The 18,349-nt window shown below is 43.8% G+C and overlaps 1 long non-coding RNA gene across 1 annotated transcript in view; it reads left to right on the plus strand.

Moving 5' to 3' along the window:
- The window catches only part of LOC111959837 (uncharacterized), a 28,524-nt gene extending 12,209 nt beyond the window's left edge, over positions 1 to 16,315 (plus strand). Inside the window, exon 3 of the long non-coding RNA XR_002876726.1 lies at positions 15,534 to 16,315. This is a non-coding gene — a long non-coding RNA (uncharacterized lncRNA). The remainder of the gene's footprint in view (positions 1 to 15,533) is intronic.
- Positions 16,316 to 18,349: the final 2,034 nt, after the last annotated feature.

Below are 18,349 nucleotides of genomic sequence, written 5' to 3' on the forward strand. Positions count from 1 at the left end.
CGCTGAGCTGTTGTTGCTTCTAGACATTTCCACTTCACAATAACAGCATATACAGTTGACCGGGGCAGGCTTTAGCAGGACAGAAAATTTGACGTATCGACTTGTTGGAAAGGTTTGCATCTCTAATGACGGTGCCATTTTCTGTTTGAAGTCATGAACACTTCAGTTAAGGCATCTACTGCCAATGTTTGTCTATGGAGCATTGCATGGCTTGTTGTGCTCGATTTTAATACACCTGTCAAGAAACGAGTGTGGATGAAATATCCGAATCACTAATTTGAAGAAGGGGTGTCCAAATATGTTTGTATATATAACTGTATACAATGCCTTCGAAAGTATTCAGACGCACTTGACTTTTTCCACATGTTGTTACATTACAGCTTATCTAACATCTCATCTATGTAAGCACACAATAACCCCATAATGACAAAGGAAAAACAGGTTTAATAGGAATGTTTGCTAATTTTTAATAAGAAAATTAAACAATTTTAAAATCACATTTACATAAGTATTCAGACCCTTTACTCAGTACTTTGTTGAAGCACCTTTTTGGCAGTGGATTACAGCCTTGAGTCCTGTCTTGCGGTATGACTCTACAACCGCTTGGCACAACCTGTATTTGGGGAAGTTTCCTCCATTCTCTTTACAGATCCTCTCAAGCTCGGTCGGTTGGATTGGGGGAGCGTTGCTGCACAGTTATTTTCCCAGGTCTCCAGAGATTTTCGATCGGGTTCAATTCCCGGCTCTGGCTGGGCCACTCAATGACATTAGAGACTTGTCCGAAGCCACTCGTTGTTTTGCTGTGTGCTTAGGGTTGTGTCCTGTTGGAAGGGAACCTGTCCTGAAGCCACTCCATTGTTTTTGTCTGTGTGCTTAGGTTGTTGTCCTGTTTGGAAAGTGAACCTTCGCCCAGTCTGAGGTCCTGAGCTCTCTGGAGCAGGTTTTCATCAAGAGGATCTCTTTCTTGTTATTTTGCCTCCGTCTTCATCCTTTGCCGTTGATCCTGACTAGTTTACGGACAATTCCTTCGAACTCATTGGGCTTTGGTTTTTTTGCTTCTGACATGCACAAAGTAAAAAGAAAAACAAAAATGTCAAACTGTGGGACCTTATATAGACAGTGTGTATTTCCAAATCATGTCAATCATTTGAATTTTACCACAGGGTGAACTCCAATGAAGTTGTAGAAAATCTGAAAGATATCAATGGAAACAGCGAGCTAGTCATTGTGAGTCTCTTAGCAAAGGATTCTGTAATACTGATGTAAATAAGGTGTTTTTGTTAAAGTTTCTATCTTTTGCAAAAAAAAAAAAAAAAAATCACTTTGTAATTATGGGGGTATTGTGTGTAGATTGCTAGATTTGTATTGTATTGAATCCATTTTAGAATAAGGCTGTAACGTTAACAAATGTGGAAAAAGGTGTGGAATACTTCCGGAAGCACTGTATTCCCATACAGTGAGTATACCAACATTAGGAACACCTCCTAATATTGAGTTCGCCCCTTGTTGCCCTTCAGAACAGCCTCAATCAGGCGTGGATATGTTCTAAGTGTTCACATGGGATGTGGCATTTGTGCTCCCGGGTCTCCATGTGACTCCACAGGAATGCGTGCCCATGTTGAACTCCAACATGCAGATGGGCCCATGTTGACTCCACAGGGATGCTGGCCCATGTTGCTCCACAGGGATGCTGGCGCCATGTTGACCTGCCACAGGGATCTGGCCCAGTTTGCTCCACTAGGGATGCTGGCCCATGTTGACCAGGACTGGCCCATGGATCAGGATGCTGCCCAATGTTGAGCTCCACATGGATGCTGGCCCATGGTTGACTCCCAGGGGCTGGCCCATGTTTGACTCCACAGGGATCTGGCCATGTGATCACGAGCTTGCCCATGTTGGATCCAGGGACTGGCCCATGTTGACTCCACCGGGTGCTGGCCCATGTTGACTCCACAGGGGATGCTGGCCATGTGACTCACAGGACGGAGCTGGCCCATGTTGACTTCCACAGGGCCAATTGCTCACAGGGATGCTGGCCCATGGTTGACTCCACAGGATGCTGCCCCATTGTTGACCCACAGGGACGCTGGGCCCATGTGACTCCACAGGGAGTGGCCCATTTGATCTCCACATGGATGCTGGCCCATGTTGACTCCACAGGGACTGCTGGCCCATGTTGACTCCCACAGGGACGCTGCCCATGTTGACTCCACAGGATGCTGGCCATTTTGACTCCATGCTTCCCACAGTTGCGTAAATTGGCTGGATGTCCTTGGGTGGGACCATTCTTTGGATACACATTCTGAGCGTGAAAAACCCTGCAGTGTTGCAGTTTTTGACACAAACCAGTGTGCCTGTCACCTACTACCATACCCCGTTTTAAAGGCACTTTATATCTTTTTGTCTTGCCCATTCACCCTCTGAATGGCACACATACACATCCATGTCTATATTGTTCTCAAGCTTAAAAATCCTTCTTTAACCTGTGTTCTCCCCTTCATCTACACTGATTAAAGAGGATTTAACGACTGACCTCAATAAGGGATCATGCTTTCACATGGTCAGTCCTGTCATGGAAAGAGCAAGTGTTCCTGATGTTTTTACAGTACACTCTGTATAAGTGGGCACGTGTTTTAAGTAGGAGCTGTAAACTTAAGAAGTTGAAATAAGCTAATGGGAGCAATGAATATGTAACTAAGGTCATAGGCAACTACTGTAGTAAACTAATGAAACAATACGTAGCTTCTACTTCCAGCTTATACATATAGTAAAATATTACTAAATAAACTCAAGTATAAATAAAACTAATATAAAAAAGTAACACAATCAAATAATAATGACAGGCTATATCAGGAGGTACCAGTAATGTAGGTAGGGTTAAAGTGACTATGCAAAGATAATATACAGCGAGTAGCGCAGTGTAAAAACAAAGGGTGTGGGGTGTCAATGCAAATTGTTCAGCAATCTTATGCTGTGGGTAGAAGCTGTTTGAGCCTTTTGGACCTAGACTTGGCCGCTCCGTACCGCTTGCTGTGCAGTAGCAAGAGAACAGTCTATGAAACTTGGGTGACTGGAGTGGTTTGACAATTTGTGTGGGCCTTCCTCTGACATTGCCTGGTATATAGTGTCCTGGATGGCAGGAAGCTTGCCCCAGTGATGTCTGGGCCGTACGCACTACCTCTTGTGCATCTTACGGTCAAATTCTCAACCGGTGAACATACCAGGCAATAATTGAACCGGTCAGGATGCTCTCGATGGTGCAGCTGTAGAACTTTTTGAGGATCTGGGGACCCATGACAAGTCTTTTCTGTCCCCTAGGGGGAAAGGCATTGACGTGCCCTCTACACACGACTGTCTTGGTGTGTTTGGACCATAATAGTTTGTTGGTGATGTGGACACCAAGGAACTTAAACTCTCAACCCGCTCCATTACAGCCACGTCAATTTGAAAAAGGGCGTGTTCGTCCCCCTTTTCCTGTAGTGTTTATTTTACAATAGTTATCTTTTGTTTGTTTTCAATCCCATCCTTCGTCCTTCACATAGCCTTTGTTTGTCACTCTCCCTCTAATCAGTGGGATGACAGCTCCCTCCGATTTGGTTGACTATCGCTGGGGGTTAACAGTCCTCATTAACAGATCTAGGTCATTAGTGGGAGTCACGGCTTGCACTGCAGAGGTGTGTGTGTCCCTATGTGTGCCTGTTGTGTTTGAGAGAGAAGAGAGACTCTTCCTGACAGTCAGTGCAGAGAGCATTGTCATCACAGACCCATTGTCTTACAGAGGGGGATGCTAGTGAAAGAGAGTATTGTTATCACAGACGCATTGTCCTACAGAGGGGATGCTAGTGCAGAGAGTATTGTTATCACAGACTCATTGTTCTACAGAGGCGGGACGCTAGTGCAGAGAGTATTTGTTATCACAGACTCATTGTCCTACAGAGGGGGATGCTAGTGCAGAAGATTATTGTTATCACAGACTCATTGTCCTACAGAGGGGACGCTAGTGCAGAGAGTATTGTTTATCACAGACTCATTGTCCTACAGAGGGACAGGCTAGTGCAGAGAGTATGTGTATCACAGACTCATTGTCCTACAGAGGGGGACGCTAGTGCAGAGAGTATTGTTATCACAGACTCATGTCCTACAGAGGGGGACGCTAGTGCAGAGAGTATTGTTATCACAGACTCATTGTCCTACAAGAGGGGTGATGCTAGTTGCAGAGAGTATTGTTATACAGACTCATTGTCCTACAGAGGGACCGTAGTGCAGAGAGTATTGTTATCACAGACTCATTGTCCTACAGAGGGGTGATGCTAGTGCAGAGAGTATTGTTATCACAAGACTCATTGTTCTACAGAGGGGACGCTAGTGCAGAGAGTATTGTTATCACAGACTCATTGTCCTACAGAGGGGGACGCTAGTGCAGAGAGTATTGTTATCACAGACTCATTGTTCTACAGAGGGGGACGCTATGTGCAGCAGAGAGTATTGTTATCACAGAATCATTGTTCTACAGCGAGGGACGCTAGTGCAGAGAGTATTGTTATCACAGACTCATTGTCCTACAGAGGGGGACGCTAGTGCAGAGAGTATTGTTATCACAGACTCATTGTCCTACAGAGGGGTGATTGCTAGTGCAGAGAGTATTGTTATCACAGACTCATTGTTCTCACAGAGGGGGACGCTAGTGCAGAGAGTATTGTTATCACAGACTCATTGTCCTACAGAGGGGTGATGCTAGTGCAGAGAGTATTGTTATCACAGACTCATTGTTCTACAGAGGGGGACGCTAGTGCAGAGAGTATTGTTATCACAGACTCATTGTCCTACGAGGGGTGATGCTAGTGCAGAGAGTATTGTTATACACAGACTCATTGTCCTACGAGGGTGATGCTAGTGCAGAGTGTATTGTTATCACAGACTCATTGTCCTACAGAGGGGGACGCTAGTGCAGAGAGTATTGTTTCACAGACTCATTGTCCTACAGAGGGACAGGCTAGTGCAGAGAGTATTGTTATCACAGACTCATTGTCCTACAGAGGGGGACGCTAGTGCAGAGAGTATTGTTATCACAGACGCATTGTTCTACAGAGGGGGACGCTAGTGCAGAGAGTATTGTTATCACAGACTCATTGTCCTACAGAGGGGTGATGCTAGTGCAGAGAGTATTGTTATCACAGACTCATTGTTCTACAGAGGGGGACGCTAGTGCAGAGAGTATTGTTATCACAGACTCATTGTCCTACAGAGGGGGACGCTAGTGCAGAGAGTATTGTTATCACGAGACTCATTGTCCTACAGAGGGGTGATGCTAGTGCAGAGAGTATTGTTATCACAGACTCATTGTTCTACAGAGGGGGACGCTAGTGCAGAGAGTATTGTTATCACAGACTCATTGTCCTACAGAGGGGTGATGCTAGTGCAGAGAGTATTGTATCACAGACTCATTGTCCTACAGAGGGGTGATGCTAGTGCAGAGTGTATTGTTATCACAGAGACTCATTGTCCTACAGAGGGGGACGCTAGTGCAAGAGTATTGTTATCACAGACTCATTGTCCTACAGAGGGGACGCTAGTGCAGAGAGTATTGTTATCACAGACTCATTGTTCTACAGAGGGGTGATGCTAGTGCAGAGAGTATTGTTATCACAGACTCATTGTCCTACAGAGGGTGATGCTAGTGCAGAGAGTATTGTTATCACAGACTCATTGTCCTACAGAGGGGTGATGCTAGTGCATGAGAGTATTGTTATCACAGACTCATTGTTCTACAGAGGGGGACGCTAGTGCAGAGAGTATTGTTATCAAGCAGACTCATTGTTCTACACTACAGAGGGAGAAGCTAGTGCAGAGGTGTGCTGGGGGCAACCTTGTGCTGGGGGCAATAAAAGGCCACTTTAACATTTGCAGTTTTGTTACCCAACAAAATGCCACAGATGTCTCAAGTTTTGAGGGAGCGTGCAATTGACATGCTGAGTGCAGGAATGTCCACCAGAGCTGTTGCCAGATAATTTAATGTTTATTTCTCTGCTGTAAGCCGCCTCAAGTCATTTTAGAGAATTTGGCTGTTCGTTCAACTGGCCTCACAACCGCAGACCACGTGTAACCATGCCAGCACCAGGACCTCCACATCTGGCTTCTTTACCTGCGTGATCGTCTGAGACAAGCCACTCGGACAGCTGATGAAACTGTGGGTTTGCACAACCAAATAAAATCTGCAGAAACTGTCAGAAACCGTCTCAGGGATGCTCGTCTGGGTGCTCGTTGTCCTCACCTGGTCTCGACCTGACTGCAATTCGGCTTCATAACCGATGTGGGCAAATGCTCACTTTCGATGGCCACTGGAAAGCTGGAGAAGTGTGCTCTTAAATGATCCCGGATTCATCTGTACCGGGCAGATGGCAGACAGCATGTGTGGCATTGTGTTGGCCAGCGGTTTTGCCGAACAGAGTGCCCCATGGTGGCAGTGGGGTTGTGGTATGGGCAGGCATAAGCTACGAACAACAAACACAATTGCATTTTATCAATGTCAATTTCAATGCACAGACATACCGTGGCGAGATCCTGAGGCCAATTGTCGTGCCATTCATCCACCGCCATCACCTCATGTTTCAGCGTGACAGTGCATGGCCTTATGTCGCAAGGATATGTACACAATTCCTGGAAGCTGAAAATGTCCCAGTTCTTCCATGGCCTGCATACTCACCAGATATGTCACCCATTGAGCATGTTTGGAACACGTGTACGACAGCGTGTTCCAGTTCCCGCCAGTATCCAGCAACTTCACACAACCAATGAAGAGGAGTGGGACAACATTACACAGGCCACAATCAACAGCCTGATCAACTCTATGCAAAGGAGATGTGTCGCCCTGCATGAGGCAAATGGTGGATGACTGATTTCCTTATATGAACTGTAACTCAATCAAATCTTTGTAATTGTTGCATGTTGCATTTTATATTTTTGGTCAGTATATTATAGTGCTTTGCAAGGGGCAACTCAAAAACATCAAACATCAACTATCACTAATGTGTGGCTTCAATGGTAGATTCATGCATGGCAGCCATTTTACTCTACAATACTCAACACACAGTGATTGTCAGTGGAGAGAAGCTGCAGGGACTATTAAAAAGTGCTATTATATATAACACATAATAGTTGGCTACAGGGACCATTCCACCCTCATATCCTTCCTCTTGGTTGAGATGAGGGCCATGGGAGGTTTAGTGACCAGAGAGAACCAGGACCTACATTGTTTTTTTCACATCCAGGGCGACGGCCTAGTCACAACCTGGTAGTCTCAGGCAGTCTCACAGACCCCCGCTCTACAGCTTCAGAGGTAAGCCAGCAGAGATGCACAGGGTCATACAGACACAGGGTCATACAGACACAGGGTCATACAGCCACAGGGTCATTCAGACACAGGGTCATACAGCCAAGGGTCATTCAGTCACAGGGTCCTACAGACACAGGGTCATACAGACACAGGGTCATACAGCCACAGGGTCATACAGTCACAGGGTCATTCAGTCACAGGGTCATGCAGCCACACAGTCATAAAGCCACAGGGTCATACAACCACAGGGTCATACAGGGTCATACCACTATTTGCATGTAGTCAACGTTCATACATTTTCTAGAGATTATACTGGTGACAAACAGTAAATTAAAGTGAAGTGAAAAGCCTACTCTACTGGACATTCACTCTTTCACCCATTATCTGTTTTGTATTCTCTAAAGGAGGTTGTTAATGAGAATGAGCAGACACTCCTGTTGGTCTCTAAAGGAGGTTGTTAATGAGAATGAGCAGACACTCCTGTTGGTCTCTAAAGGAGGTTGTTAATGAGAATGAGCAGACACTCCTGTTAGTCTCTAAAGGAGGTTGTTAATGAGAATGAGCAGACACTCCTGTTGTCTCTAAGGAGGTTGTTAATGAAAATGAGCAGACACTCCTGTTTCGTCTCAAAGAGGTTGTTAATGAGAATGAGCAGACACTCCTGTTAGTCTCTAAAGGAGGTTGTTAATGAGAATGAGCAAGACACTCCCTGTTGGTCTCTAAAGGAGGTTGTTAATGAGAATGAGCAGACACTCCTGTTGGTCTCTAAAGGAGGTTGTTAATGAGAATGAGCAGCACTCCTGTTAGTCTCTAAAGGAGGTTGTTAATGAGAATGAGCAGACACTCCTGTGGCTCTAAAGGAGGTTGTTAATGAGAATGAGCAGACACTCCTGTTGTCTCTAAAGGAGGTTGTTTAATGAGAATGAGCAGACACTCCTGTTGGTCTCTAAAGGAGGTTGTTAATGAGAATGAGCAGACACTCCTGTTGTCTCTAAGGAGGTTGTTAATGAGAATGAGCAGAACACTCCTGTTGGTCTCTAAAGGAGGTTGTTAATGAGAATGAGCAGACACTCCTGTTGGTCTCTAAAGGAGGTTGTTAATGAGAATGAGCAGACACTCCTGGTATCTCAGTTGACTTTAGTGCCTGCTACATCCTTCAGATTAGCATGGAGGTGAGTGACTTTCACAGCATGACATCTGCTCCCCAGCTGAGCACAGCACCTGTGTTAACCAGGATCACTTCCTCCCAGGGCCAACAGGGCTTCTCTCTGAGCCAACAGGGATCTCTGTCTCTCTCTCTGTCAGCTTGTTAAATCCTCCACCTGGTGCACCACACCGATACCACAGTCAAGAGTCCTCTAGGGAGTGCTATGATCTTTCTCTTTCAGCCTTGGCTTGTGTAACCTGGCCTGTCCAGTACCTCTGTGTGTGTGTGTGTGTATGTGTGTGTGTGTGTGTGTACACGTGTACGAGTGTGCGTGTGTACGAGTGTGCGTGCGTGCGTGTGTGTGTGTGTGTGTGTTTAAATCCCAAAGCAGAATGGTACTGGGAGGCGTAAGCCTTCGGGCACCACACGCACACACAAGCCTTTCTACAAGTAAAACATTTAGTGAGCTCTGATTCGGCGATGACACTCATTTTCAAAGCAGCAGTGGATGTTTGAGTTTAAAACTCAGTTCGTTACTCAGTTCATGGCGGTGTGGTGCACCAGGTGGAGGAATTAACAAGCTGACAGAGAAAAAGACAGAGATCCCTTGTCACTCCCTGGCCATAGAGAGGCTTTTATTCTCTATTTTGGTTAGGCCAGGGTGTGACTAGGGTGGGCATTCTAGTTTCTTTATTTCTATGTTTTGTATTTCTATGTTTTGGCCGGGTATGGTTCTCAATCAGGGACAGCTGTCTATCGTTGTCTCTGATTGGGAATCATACTTAGGCAGCCATTTTTCCTTTGGTGTTTGTGGGTAGTTATCTTTGTTAGTGGCACTATAGCCCTAGTAAGCGTCACYGTCGTTTCTTTGTTTCTTGTTTTGTTGGCGACATTTACAATAATAAAGGAAAATGTACGCTCACCACGCTGCACCTTGGTCTCCTTCCGACGACGGCCGTGACATCCCTGTTGGCAGTGTAGTGTTCTGGCTTTCAGTGTGATTGGTCATTTCAGTAGGTGTAGGGTTAAGGCCGTCTCAGAGGCAGTGTTTTTAGCCCTCAGGACAGTTTTTAATTGATCTTCTTCCTATTAGTAGATGATGATGCTATAATGACTTTGGGATGCTGTAATTTATTCACAGTTGAGTGTTATGTAAATTAATTCACATTCTGGCCCATGGCTGGAAGCAAAGACAGGCTAACAGGAAACGCACTCAATTATATTGGGATGTCAACTTTTATAGGAGGATAAACATGGTAAGAGAACGTACATTTTTCTCATATTTAGTTATTACGTTTATGATTGCTCAGAAGGTAATCGTGTTAGAACAATTATAATCTAGTTAGTCACTTTATTGATTATTTTCACCCTTCGTCTGTTTCTCCCAATCTCCGATTGTATATAGATTCAGTTCTGACCTGTGTTTTTGATATAAAGAGTTCATTTTCCTCTGTTTTCCTAGATTCACTATGTGCCCTGTCACACTAATCTGCTCTCCTTAACACTTTTTGGTTGAAATCTTCCTGATGTCATCATTATTTTTTGAGGACACAGCAGCAATGATCTCATTATGAGTCCAGAATGTCACAGACAGATGTATTGACATGCGTTTTGTTGCATTATGTTATTTAGTTTACCCTCCATTAAACTGAAGTCTTTATGTAGGAATCTAATCGGTTATAAAGAGTTCACAAAGTGAGCAACTGAACAAAGCCGATTAGTCTACTCAGGCATTTTACTTAATTAAATGAAAGCAGATCAAATAATGTTATTTGAAATAATGTTATTTGATCTCGTTCATGCAGTAACATACATTTTTATTGTAAATAATCGACATCAGTCTCTCTCTCTCCCTTTATCTCTCTCTCTCTTTATCTCGATCTCTATCTATATCTCGTCTCTCTCTTTATCTCTCTCCCTTTATCTCGATCTCTATCTATATCTCGTCTCTCTCTTTATCTCTCTCCCTTTATCTCGATCTCTCTCTATCTATATCTCTTCTCTCTCTTTCTCCTTCTCTCTCTCTTTATCTCTCTATCTCTTTCTCTCCCTCTCTATCTCTCTCTTTAGCTCTATTTCTCTCTCTATCTCTCTATCTATATCTCTCTTAATCTCTATCTCTCCTCTCTCTTTATCTCGATCTCTCTATCTCTCTCTTTATCTTTCTCTCTCTTTATCTCTCGATCTCTTTCTCTCCCTCCCTATCTCTCTCTTTATCTCTATTTCTCTCTCTATCTCTCTTTATCTCGATCTCTCTCTATCTATATCTCTTCTCTCTCTTTATCTCTCTCTCTTTATCTTTCTCTCTCTTTCTCTCTCTCTATCTCTTTCTCTTCCTCTCTATCTCTCTCTTTATCTTTATCTCGATCTCTCTCTCTTTATCTCTTTCTCTTCCTCTCTATCTCTCTCTTTATCTTTATCTCGATCTCTCTCACTTTATCTCTCTGTATCTTTATCTCTGTCTTCATCTCTCTCTCTCTTGCTCTCTCCTCTCTCTCTCTCTCTCTCTCTCTCTCTCTCTCTCTCTCTCTCTCTCTCTCTCTCTCTCTCTCCTCTCCTCTCTCCTTCTCTCTCTCTCCTCTCTCTCTCTCTCTCTCTCTCTCTCTCTCTCTTCTTCTCCTCTCTCTATCTCTCTCTTCCTCTCTCCCTCTATCTCTCTCTTATATCTTTTATTGATCTCTCTCTATCTATATCTCTCTTTATCTCTGTCTTCATCTCTTTCTCTCTGTCTTTATTTCTCTCTCTCTCTTGATCTTTTTATCTCTCTACCTTGCACTCTTCATCTCTCTCTCTCTTTATCTATCTTTCTCTCCCTCTCTCCCTCCACATTCAGACATCTTTGCGGAAGAAAAGTTCATATTTTGTAATAATAACAAAATATGAACTGCTGAACGAATGAACGAAAAGTGGTTTTCATGTGAAAGAAACATTTGTTTGAATTTGACATGTCTACATGAATACAATTGAGATGGTTCATTAAAACTGAAGGGTTTGGTCAGATCTTGCCTACAGCCAAGGTAGAACAGGAGCCAGAGTAGAGGAGTACTTCAGTAAGGAGGAGGAGGGTTGTGATCTTAGAGAACACCATGCTGGCTATATCCTTCTGCCTACAGCACAAAGTCCCATCTAACAGATAGGTCCATGGGAAAGGTACACTATGTATGCTATGTGTAGCAATATGAGAATCTGTCTTCGACAGAGCGAGGAAAACACGTAGAAGCTTGGCTGTGTGCAATAATGAAGCCACGTGCTAATTATGGTTGTGAAAAATACTATTCTGACTTTGAGGCAGGAATGTCCGTCTGGGGGAGTCGTGTACAGTGATCTTCTCCACTTACCAAACCAGGGGGATCTGAGACACACAAGTCCACCCACTGAGCTCCATTGATGGTGAACTTTGTGGATGCGGTGGTGGTGGTGGTGGTGGTGGGAGCTTTCTGTGTGTTTGCGAGTGTGTGTTTTGGACAACACAGAAAAAACACACACATTGAATGGATCAATATGAACACTGGGGTTTCCCTCCAGCCTCGAATTGGCTTACCGAAAGTAAACAAAATAGATATCGGTGCTCGTTGAGAGTGTTCCATTCCATTACGTCCCTTTTCAAGTCAGTAAGGGATTTAGAATAGATGTTTAATGTTATCAGCTTCACATACTGTGGCATTCAAAGCTGGAAAATAGTTTGACGCGTTTCTCATTTCCACATTATTTTTCAGGATAAACAAGAGCACAATCAGAGAAAAGAGTAGTCCAGTCATATTGCCTGACCAGAGGTGTGTTTTAGTCCTCATTATTCTTTCATTTGGCCTAATCTGATTAATTATGTGCTAGCAATGTGAGCAGACGCATATTCATGCCCTGAAGTGAATAAGTCATTTAGCCCAGCAAAATTGTCAGCTAATTCTATTTTAGGAAGAAAGCCTGTCAACCATAACCATGCCCACTTTACACACAACGCCACTGAAACGGAACTGACCTTAATAATCGGTTTCATAGATTTCGCTGTCATAGACCACGGGGCTATTGTCTTGCTACCTTTAAATTAGCTTGATTAGCCATGCCATTCTTTGGAATGCAGGCGAAGGCTATTCGACTGTTAGAAAGCGTAAACCACTTTCATACAAGGCCGAAAGGTAGTTCCTCTCATTTATCCTAAACTGTTGCCTGTCAAACATGTTAGGATGAAAGAATAAGACTATTCATGTTAATAAGACCATCATAAATAGTCTGTAAACTATTACTAGCTGTTACCCAGTTTGGCACATTTTAGAATGCAGACTACAGGGTGTGTTTACTGCATGGGACTAGATGTGTGAGGAGCTTTTGCCCATCCATTTTAGTCTTAACATGAAATTAAATTCTGAAGAACTAATCCCATGTTTAAAAATGTATGTCTGTTGCATGAGTAATGATGTACTAAAGTGATGGAAAGGAGTGAAATTGAGGTGTCATCAAATATTGATGCACATTCTACAAAATATTTAAATAGGCAGGTTTATGCACTGGTCAGTAGGGTTCAGATATGTCCAGTGAAAGTAATGGGAAGCTCTATGTACCATACTATACTATGCCATACCATACTATACCARACCATACCATTGCTATACTATACCATACCCTACCATAGTATTACCATACCCTACTATACCATACCATATCATTACCATACCCTTCCATACAATCTATTGCCATACCCTATCATAGCATATCATTACCATACCCTGCCATACTATGCCATTATCCTACCCTACCATACTATACCATTACCATGCCCTACCATACTAAACCCATACCCTACCATACTATCCCATTACCATACCCTACCATAGTATGCTATTACCATATCATTACCATACCCTACCATACTATGCCATTACCATATCATTACCATACCCTACCATAACATATCATTATCATACCATAGCATTTCATTACCATACTATACCATAGCATGCCATTACCGTATCATTACCATACATACCAATTGTCTTCTCTATCTCCAAGTTATTTCAGGAGATGAACGTTTAAAAAATAAGTTATTCACATTTGAAACCTTTTGTATGTCTTTTAGGTCCTCTCTATTTGTTTTTTAACGTCCTGTAACATTGCGTATGATGTGAGTTAACATTGATGGGTCCACTGAAAGAGCGGCTTTTCTCTCTACATKATTTTGACAATGGGGAAATGCGGTGCTGGGAAATGTGCTAGCCTCGTCTGGATGCTTTCTTTCCTCTGGATATTCCCAGCTAGTATATGGGGCTTTATTTATTCAAAACTGTGCATGAAAATAACCAATGTCAACAAAGACACAATGGGACCCATTTTGACATCGCTGTTAGGCTCATGCAATTATTAGTGCCAGATATTGTGTTCACTTTCCAATTTTGGGGACAGAGCAAACCAACTTTTGTCCGTCATTGGCAAGACCAGAACTCATTTTTTTAGCAAATGGATTTCTGACAAAATGGTTATGTATAGAACTGGTGCCCAAATGCAGAGCCACTGTATTACTTGTTGGTTTTAAGCCAATGCTTTCGATGGGAAACTAAATGATACCGTTTTATATTACAGGCTAGAAAATGTTAATTGTGGCTGCTATCGAATGTGCCCCAAGGCTTTAGTGTATCCGTAAATATTACCATGTATTCCCAGTATGCTATAATACACCATTAGATTGCAAGACATTTCATTCTCTAATTTTATTATCTCTAGAAATGTGTTGTATTTAAATGTTCATGATGTAAATCTGCAAAATCAAACACAGAAATTGGACCTGATGCTTAACATAGCTGTGCTTGTTCCTTTAATCAGATTTGCATAAATAATGTGACTTTAAAAATAATACTAGTTCAGTTATGTAAAATCTGTCCCAGTTCAGGGTAAAATGTATTTTTTATGATAAATGTGAACGGTGTTCAGCCCATGCTTTGATGTTTTTGTTTAATTAAAGATGTATGTTTTCCGTTAGCCCCTCTGCCTCCTACAGCAGGGGTATCTTCTACTCACACCTTGCTCCTGTAATGTATTACTGTAATGTTCCTCCCTCCTACAGCAGGGTAATCTTACTCCTACACCTGCTCTGTTTAATATAATCGTACATGCTTCATCCCTTCCTACAGCAGGGGTATCTGTACCTACACCTGCCTGTAATATTAATGTAATGTTCTCCCTCCTACTAGCAGGTGTATCTCGTTACTCTACACCTGCTCTGAATATTAATGTTAATGTCTCCCTCATACAGACGTATCTGTACTCTACACCTGCTCTGTAAATATTAATGTAATGTTCTCCCTCCTACAGCAGGGTATCTGTACATCTACACAACTGCTCCTGTAATATTAATTAAATGTTTCCGCCTCCGACAGCAGGTATCTGTACTCTACACCGCTCTGAATATATAATTAATGTTCTCCCTCCTACAGCAGGTATCTTGTACTCTACACCTGCTCTGTAATATTAATGTAATGTTTCTCCCTCCTACAGCAGGGATCTGTTACTCTACACCTGCTCTGTAATAATAATGTAATGTTCTCCCTCCTACAGCAGGGTATCTGTACTCTACACCTGCTCTGTAATATTAATGTAATGTTCTCCCTCCTACAGCAGGGTATCTGTACTCTACACCTGCTCTGTAATATTAATGTAATTTCTCCCTCCTACAAGCAGGTATCGTACTCTACACCTGCTCTGTAATATTAATGTAATGTTCTCCTCCTACAGCAGGGTATCTGTACTCTACACCTGCTCTGTAATATTAAGTTAATGTTCTCCTCCTACAGCAGGGTATCTGTACTCATACACCTGCTCTGTAATATTAATGTAATGTTCTCCTCCTACAGCAGGTATCTGTACTCTACACCTGCTCTGTAATATTAATGAATGTTCTCCCTCCTACAGCAGGGTATCTGTACTCTACACCTGCTCTGTAATATTAATGTAATGTTCTCCCTCCTACAGCAGGGTATCTGTACTCTACACCTGAACACTGTAAATTGACAGTTGACACCACAGCTTATTCCTGCCTTTTATTCTTTTGTCTGTGTTCTACTTTAGGTTGACACTAGTGTCTATTCCTGGGATGCTCTGAAGGAGGACTTCAGGAGTCTGCTGGCATGCGAAGAGGACCACCATCCCTGACAGACAGAGACTGAAACTGGGCCTAAGGCGAGGCAGGTCAGGCAGTAGCCTCCAGTCTCCACAGATCTGCTCAGAAGTGGCAGAATGAGATGGATTTAAAGGTTGATGGAAAGTCTGAAGTGTAGCGAAGGAGGGAGAGTCTCGGGGGGACGTCGTCATAGCTTCCTGACATGGAGCCACGGGCCACAAACCTGTGGTGGCTTCAGACAGCCTGTCCCCACCACCTCTCTCTCCACTCAGCTCTACTCTTCTCCGCTCGGCTAAAATCAAAGCCATGCCTTTTTGGAGACATTGTGCCGGCTGTAAACGTCCCCCATCTTCACGTGCGAGAGAGAGAGAGAGTCTTTCATGTCTACTGTGGTTTCTATTTGAAAAAAAAGAGAAAAGAAGGAAACATGTGTAAAGTCTTTCATGTTTCCCAAAGGCGGTACCACCTCATATATCCGGTTGTATCCATTTATATCCTTTGTACTGGAGAGGACGTGGGGCTGCAAATCGACGTCCGTCCGTCCCCCCCACCACTCCTAACAGAGTTGCAGCCAAGTTGTGGGTTGAAATGCTATTCTCTACCTCCCCACCTGCCAGACCTGGAGTCTCCCTGAAAGCCTGCTGAAGTACCTAAACAGTATATTTCTTTGTCTGCTGGTGTCAATGCATGTTTCTCTGTTTGCTCTCTGATTTCTTGTAAATACCACTGCAACTAGTTCAAAGTAAAAAAATAAATAAAAAATACTTTGTTTTGTATTTGTTTTGCAGAATATAGTATTTGTTTTTGTTTTGAGAATGTTCAACATATTACAATACTAGAATCCATTTCTGACAAGTGAATGTCTTTGGTCCATTCGATTTCAGATGGAGCTCTCATAATGTGTCATGTCCAGACTACCTGTACTATCACAGCAATCATGTATTACCACGGTTTAAATAATGGATCAGCCTCTTTAGAGAATACCTTACAACCATGTATTCAAGGTAGAGCAGTCACTTCCATTAGCGGCGGATGGAAAGGTTTAAGGTTAACCTTATCATCAGGAATGAACCATATAGGCCTAACTGCAGCATTGTTTGGCCTCCTTCCCCTTTCAATCTACCCACTTCTCAAAGCATGTTCCCCTTTAGTGTTGCTAGCAGCAACCTGAATCCTTCGCCTTCTCATGTACCCTTGATGTTTTATGGAGTAATAAAACAGAATTTGTCCAAAACGGGCTCATACGACACAGAGGGAAAAGATGTTTAAAACAGATTTTTAATATTTGAATTCAACTTTTTTTTATGAGAACATACTGTAGGGCATCTGTGTTTCCTAGGGTTAGGCTGCATGGGGACTGGAGGGCTGCTGCATGGGACTGGAGGGCTGCTGCATGGGGACTGGGGGCTGCTGCATGGGGACTGGAGGCTGCTGCATTGGGACTGGAGGGGCTGCTGCATGGGGACTGGAGGGGCTGCTGCATGGGGACTTGAGGGGCTGCTGCATTGGGACTGGAGGGGCTGCTGCATGGGGACTGGAGGGCTGCTGCATGGGACTGAGGGACCTGCATGGGATGGAGGGCTGTGCATGGGGACTGGAGGGGCTGCTGCATGGGACTGGAGGGCTGCTGCATGGGACGAGGGGCTCTGCATGGGACTGGAGGGCTGCTGCATGGGAGATGGAGGGGCTGCTGCAGGGGGACTGGAGGGGGCTGCTGCATGGGGACTGGAGGGGCTGCATGGGGACTGGAGGCAGCTGCTGCATGGGGACTGGAGGGGCTGCTGCATGGGGACTGGAGGGCTGCTGCATGTGGACTGGAGGGGGCTGCTGAGCTGCGCATGGACTGAGGGCTGCTGCATGGGGACTGGAGGGGCTGCTGCATGGGGACTGGAGTGGGCTGCTGCATGGGGACTGGAGGGGCTGCTGATGGGACGGGGAGGCTGCTGCATGGGACTGGAGGGGCTGCTGCATGGGACTGGAGGGGCTGCTGCATGGGGACTGAGTACACTAGTGAGTACACTGGGAGCCTCAGTATGGTGACGTATTCTGTTAGTAGGAGTAGTGAGTACACACAGAGCCCTCAGTAGGTGACTGTATTCTGTTAGTAGGAGTAGTGAGTACACACAGAGCCCTCAGTATGGTGACTGTTCTGTATAGGGAGTAGTAGTACACACAGAGCCCTCAGTATGGTGACTGTATTCTGTTAGTAGGAGTAGTGAGCACACAGAGCCCTCATGTATGGTGACTGTATTCTGTTATTAGGAGTAGTGAGTACACACAGAGCCCTCAGTATGGTGACTGTATTTTTCTATTGAAATAATGCCTAGGTATTGTCAAGTAGCATGAGGTCGATGGGTTACTAGGAGATAATGACATCTTTGATGCTTTGATCCCATTCAAGTCCTAGATTGCCTATTTAGGGCCCCTGTTGTAAATCCCTTGGGATTAATTTTGTTTGGTGTAGGTCCGATTGTAATTTTTCTGATGAAAAAAGTATCTATTTTGGTGTTAACACATCCCCTAAAGCAATTTACCTGATTTGTTCCCCGGTCCTACCCGTTAATGAAACCCTCTCATCTCCAATATTTAGCCCTGTACAGAGCGGGACCGTAATACAATGTGTAACCGTCGGTATCATTCAATAAATGGCACCAAACACTACATGACACATCACTGCAATTTACCACTAACACGTATAATCTTGTAAAAAATAAAAATAAAAAGACATTCCATGTTTAACTTTTACTTGGTACTCATCCCGGAT

The sequence above is a fragment of the Salvelinus sp. IW2-2015 genome, linkage group LG36, assembly GCF_002910315.2.
Source record: "Salvelinus sp. IW2-2015 linkage group LG36, ASM291031v2, whole genome shotgun sequence".
In the NCBI taxonomy this organism is placed as follows: domain Eukaryota; kingdom Metazoa; phylum Chordata; class Actinopteri; order Salmoniformes; family Salmonidae; genus Salvelinus; species Salvelinus sp. IW2-2015.